The sequence below is a fragment of the mitochondrial genome of Manihot esculenta (genome assembly GCF_001659605.2).
Source record: "Manihot esculenta mitochondrion, complete genome".
NCBI classification, from domain to species: Eukaryota; Viridiplantae; Streptophyta; class Magnoliopsida; order Malpighiales; family Euphorbiaceae; genus Manihot; species Manihot esculenta.
In genome coordinates this window covers 427,501-433,929 of record NC_045136.1, presented here as the reverse complement: position 1 = coordinate 433,929, position 6,429 = coordinate 427,501, and positions in this window count along the sequence as shown.

Genomic DNA, 6,429 nt, shown 5'->3' with positions numbered 1-6,429 from the left:
ATCGGTCGACTTTGTACTTCTCTCTATTCTATGGTCTTTATACCATCCTCTCCCTGCTCTAGCTGAGGTACCTCATATTCGATGAGCATCCTTCCCTAAGTAAGGACCTATTTCTGGCCCGCCCGAAACGGGAATTTATCTGCTTCCGTAGAATGAAAACCACTCTTTCCTTCCTACAGCTAGAAAGCCCTAAGAAGCCTATAATAATATGCTTCGTTGTTAAGAGCATTCTTTGAAGCTAGAAATAGTAGGTTTGAAAGTATACTAAGGAGATAGCTGAAGCAGGTTTGAAAGACGAAGTCCATCCTTGACTTCAGCTTACTTTCTACTTAAAGAAAGACAGAACTTAAGGGGGACATTAAAATAGAAAAGACTGAAATTCAGTCAATCAAGGACTGAGGGTACGGCTTACGGGGAAGGAGACTCAGCCCAGGTAAAGAGATTCTCTTCTACGGCTACCTTTTCCTCAGTATATTCCCCCGGAACGGTGAATCGGAGGGAAGCTCAACAATAGCTATCTTGCCGGATCTTGTGTGCTATAGGCTTACGGCTTTTTATGGTCATCTTGTGGATAATCGGTCGAGTTAACTTCTAATAAGGCTTAGAGGTCGGTCGACTTACAAACCTATAACTTTCCAATGTCGAGCATCTTCACTCTTACTGAAGGATCTGATGAAATAGGCAGTTAAAGGTGCAGAGATGGGTTCCATAGCTATCTTTCCTTCTATTGGTTTTCTTCTTCCCCTGTGACCAATGCGAATGACTTGTTTGCAGGATCAATCCGTCATTCATCGGAATCAATGGGAGTCAAGATTACAATGAATTCAATCCCTTCAGATACTGCTTTCGGGGATGACGAAGTCAATACTGACTATAAGTCTTTTCTGGACTACAAATATGGCGTACTCGTCTACAGAAAGAGAGGACTTCCCTCGGGCTTCTCTGAGATCTGGGATAGAGGCTGAAATTGCTGATATAGGAGTAAAGTGAGCAATGGCTATTGGTCACGAGCGCTAAAATAAACTTCTAGCTTTCTTCTCTTTCAGCAGTCGGTCTTAACTACCTTACTGAAGCTGGCGGGAAAGAGCCGGGCAGAGAATCCCTAGGAGTTGGCAGTGATTCCAAGGCATTTGGCCTCCCCATTCTTTTCCGTCTTATTTCTGAGTTCGTAGTTGTTGTTTAGAGTTACTGTTGTTCGATGTTCGCGGAGAAAGGATCCCATCCTATTCTAAGGCATTTAGTCTTTTTATGCCATGACATGAGACAGATCTCTTGCAACTAGTTCCCTTGCTGCTTTCTTCCGGACAATATGTTTAAATAGGAATAGATCGATATCCGTATATGTGTATTAATAGGCCTATACCAGCTAGCCAGGTGACTAGGGTCAGGGGAATTGATTAACAGGACGGAATTGTTGGTCATATGTGGCTTGACTACCGGAAGCTGGGGAAATGAAAGAAGAAAGTACTGACTTGCCTACCTTAACAAATGATCTTTCACGGAGAAGATAAAGACTAATTAATTCAATCTTTTGGGACCCACTTAGTTCTAGTTACGGTTGCTTTGATCCCATGCGAACTCAGAATTGGAAACTTCTGCATTTCGTTCTTCTCTCAGGAAAGGAGTGCAAAATCAGACTTTGGTAGAGTCAAAAGAGACTTTCTATTATTATTATATCTCCTCAAGGAGTGGGACTGAGGAATCAACACCCTTTTTTTACGATATTTCGCCCATGAATCAATCCTGACATCTTTCTTTCACTCTGTCTTCAGGTGAATAGAACGGAAGACTAAGATCAGGACAGGTATTTCTTCATCAGGAGTTGATTCAATTACACTTCTTTTCTTTCGTCTGTCAGTTCCTAGGGTTAAAAGAGGTTAATCCCCTGGATGGGGATGAGCTCTATAGCTAGATGTTTAGTTCTATTGGGCCCGTTAGGCCTTTTTACGCCTTCTAAATAAGACTACACTTATCCCTTGACGTCTAAGTCTAAATAAAAAGGAGTTGAGAAAAGAAGAGGCTGTCAGAACCTACAAAGAGAAGAGGCGGGGGGAAGTTAGAAGCCAGCCCAGAGATGCTATCGCATCAAGTAAGATTTAGTTACGAAAGCCTCTTTCTTGACTTCTTTTTGTATATCATCCCCGGAGAATTGGCATTGAGGAGCTTTAGCTTTCCTTTAAAACTAGATCGCCTTAAACTTACTCTTCAACTTCCACTTCCGCAGTGTGAATTAGTATAAATAGAACGAAGGACAAGCGTTTAACAGCAACTAACTACCTAACATCCCAGGGAATCTACATGTTGGGGAATAGTCAGACTTCTAGCATTCCCCCTCAAAAGAGCTCTTTCTTCCTCCATTAGCATAGTTCCAAAACCTCTATTGCTTGGATGAAGAGCTTGATGCCAAAGCAATAGGAAATATGCAATACGAGACGATGGCCAGTATGAAGAGATTCAAAAAAAAGATGCTTCCCAGAATGAGAGAAAGCTTTTTGATTTGTTTACTCAACTCGTCGTGGAATAAGCCCGAGCTACGAGCATCTAGAATAGCATAATAGCTATCTTTTATTTAGAGGCTTCAAACCAAGAGTCCAAAGATTGAAACGACACCAAACGTGGAATAGCAGGGATAAGGGCTTTGGAAGAGGATCTGCCGTTTAAAGATGCAGCTTGGAAGAGCAAGAGTCTTTATTTTGTATTCGAGTCTATTACCTATCCTCGGAGGCCCAAACAGGTCGAATTTGGTTAATGCAATCAATGTTGGAGGCTTCGTCAAGCAAGTATGATTATGATAAGAGAAGTTCGTCTTTGCAGCTGATAAAGAAAGGCAGCTGGAATTTCAAAAGTCTTTTGAGAACTCGAACCTACAGTGATTTAGGCTCTTGCAATGTTTGCCAACCCAGTCGGCTCAATGCCAAACAATCTAAGCCCTCATCGGACGGAGACCGAGGACTCTATACCTTTCTGTCGACTTTCTCCAGAGTGGAACAGGGTTCTGGATAACAACAACCAACGTGGATGGGATGGATCAACTGCTTATCTTATTTAGTTACGTTACGATAGAACCAAACTCAACGGATGAAAGAAGAGCTATTCTCTGTTCCCTCTGTTCAGGGTTTCATGGGAACAGTCGATTCGGCAAGGAGAGGTCTTACGAACACCAGGGCAATCTCGATGAAAGTAGAAGGAACTAGATCAACGGCTGGAAAAGGTTCCTGCTTTGGTTTATTCCCTGTCCCTCTACCACTGGCTGAGTTTCCACAGCGCTTGGCTGTTCCACTGAAAGCCTTAGGACTCCAAGTGTAATTGGCCCGACAGCAAGGAGAACTCCAACTGGGCTTGCTTACCTGCTTGAAAAAGTCTCTTTCCCTGCTGATATACCTTTTGCGAGGGCCCTTGCCTACTTCTTCTTTGCCAGCGGGATTTCCCAGAAAGAAAGCATCTTCCTATTCTAGTAATCCAATCCCTCAGAAGCATATGAAAGAAGCCCCCCACAAGAAGAGCAGGAGCATACAGCATACTAGAATAGTACTTCAAACCAGGTGGCTCTTAAAACCTTTCCTCAAAAGTAAGAAAAAAAAGACCCTGGGTAGCCCTCCCCTAAGTGGCTTATGTCTACTTGGGACCAGAGATTAGCCTTTTCCAAGAGCCTTCTCAAGGTCTTTTGCTTCCTTTTTGCTTATGAGATACTCCGAAAGCTCTACGGAAATAGAAAAAATGAGATAAAACTCAAACTTACCCTCGAAGGCTTAAAAGAGACTGCAGGCTTGAAAGCAGATTGATATTGATACAGATTACTTTTACACAGGTGAAACTGGCTAAAGCTAAAAGAGATTACTTCAGGGCTTAACAAGATATTTTCCATACCTGCTTAGTCACTTCACACAGATAATGCTAGTAGGCGCCCTAAGAATATGCTTCTATATTCACTTATGATTTCATCATTAAAAAGATAATAAAGATATGGAATAGAAAAAAAAGTATAGGAAATCTTACTTATAATCCTCTAGGCATGTTAGCTCCTTATTAATTACTCTTAGCCACTTTTTACACTCACTTCTACACTACTCTGTGGACCGAGACTAGGCAAAGGTAGAAAACTAGACTAAGACCGGAAAGAGGCTTCCAGACAAAAGAAGCAATTATGTGATCTCTCTTCGATAGACGTAAACTTTGCCTCAGAGCCATTCCTGAAAGAATTTGCTTGGCTGCTTTCTTACTAAATAAAAACATCATAAAAGCACTTTCTCTCCCCTACTTTTGGAATTCTGTCTTTATTCACTAGTCATCTCGTATCTTAGCTGAACGGTTACCGGCTTCGCGAGACCATTTCGGTCTACGCTGGAGACTTTCTCAGTCCCTCTGGCTAGGCTCTTTGGGCCGACAGTTTCTCGATCAACTAGATGACGCATTTGAAGAAAGACAAAACGAATCCAATCCTTATATACAAAATTTTGACTGATGCCCCCGTGTGGTGCAGACTCTATTTGAATGGGTATTCTTGTTACCCTAGTTGAATTACGCTTATTCCTTCAAAATGAAGCCCGTGCATATTCACTCAACCCAAGGCAGGAGATAACTTTGATTATCCGTTCTATACCTGGATGACTGAATTTTATACTTCAAAGCAGAGTTGAATCAGGCTTGAAACCCTAGCACCGAACCCTAGAAGTGAACTAGTCGAATTCCAAATAGGCTAATGAGTCCGCTGCACACTTTCTATATCCGTATCTTTTTATCTTATCCGGGGATAACCCAAAAAAGGAAGAGCTCCAATTCTCCTCGAAACAAACTATTATTCTTCAGCCCTACCAATCAAGACCCGGGAATGGCCTAACCTCGGAAAAGGCCCGTGTTACCAAGATTGGAGTTCCAGTTTGCCCAACGGGGAAAGACCCTCGTTATTGGTTAGGTAGCATCCCACCGTATGCTCCTGAGGCCAGTAGCTAAACTTAGTTTATTTCGCCTCATGGACATCCTCTCCCTTCGCTTTAGGACTGTGAGCGGGCACCAACGGGCTATGCGTCCATCTTTCCCTAGTTGGCGGGCCCGGCATTCAGGCGGGGTAAGCGTCCCCCGCGAAGCTCAGCAGTGGAGCCCAGAAGACACTTACGTAAATCGGGTTGAAGTCAAAGCATGATCTACAATTGGACTTGTCCACATCGGTTCTATGTGAATTTAAGCCAATTCTTTCTTACCCACAGGAATCAGGAGAAAGAACGAAAGGACTTTACTTAAAAAAGTAAATTTCGGCTCAGTGGACTCTATATCTAGGATAAGCATTCGATTGGCCTACAAGAACTACAATCACGCCTATTTCTTTGCTTTGAAATACTGTAAATCCTTGTTCCCCCTTTAATAAAGAAGGAAAGAGAACAGATGAGAGTTCGCCCAATGGAAGCGAGTGACTCAAGGTATGCCATCGCTCTTATCTCTTGACCTGAGACTAGGTTGAGGGTTGAGAAGAGTCCTTTTAGTTAATCTTAGCTGCTACCCTACTTATCCCAGCTCTAAAGGCAGCCAGTGACTCGAGGTCTTCTGGAGTGAAATCACTCTCGGGTAATTCAATGGTTTCAGCTCTGGTTCAAATGGTATCTGGGGTATATCTCTTATCTCTTGTTCACGAATCCGTTTCAGGTTTCAGGCATACCCGGTCTTTTCTCTTTCAGTTGCTGCTCCGGGGAAAGAAGTTTCATTGGGGAAGGTGGTCTCTTCTAGTTGATCACTTAAGCTTTTAGCTTAAAGGACTGATATTTGCTTGAACTTAGCCCGAGTAAGGCCGACTTAAATAAAGATAACTAGGTGCCAAGCCTTTATTTGAAACCATTTTTTTCTATCTGGGAATCAAAGGGATTCGACTTTCCTTCTGAGATGGAGAGAATGCGCTCCTACTATCTTTCAATCACCGATGCTAAAACAAAGAGGGCGTAGACCCGGTAGGAGATTGAGACGGAATTGAGGTCAGTGCTTTTTTTTGCTCTTACAGAAGAAGCTGCTATTGCATACCTTGTTACAAAATACGTAGCTACGGAATTCGTCTAGTCACATGGAGCTGTTCTCTTATCTGCTCTTCCCGCTGTAGAGTAAGCCTTGCTAGTCTTTGAGGAATCTCCGCTGCTCTTTTCACGGCTCCGCTCTTTTTGACTTTTCCATTCGGGTGGAGTTAGCTCTAAAGGGACTGAAGGCACTGACGGGGTTAGGGCAGCGAGTGATCCCCGGGTCATAATTAATAAAGAAAAATTAGGACATATCACTACTAGACTCTTAGCTGTGAACAAAACTAAAGCTTTCGCGTGGCGAATGCGCTTTTCTTTACCCTCTCGATCTGAGAATGATTACGCGTAGTAGTGGTCAGTCCTTTTCCTGTTAGATAAGCGCTAGTTTCTGCTTTCACATCTGGATGCCGAGAAGAAGCTCCTTCTGTTTCGT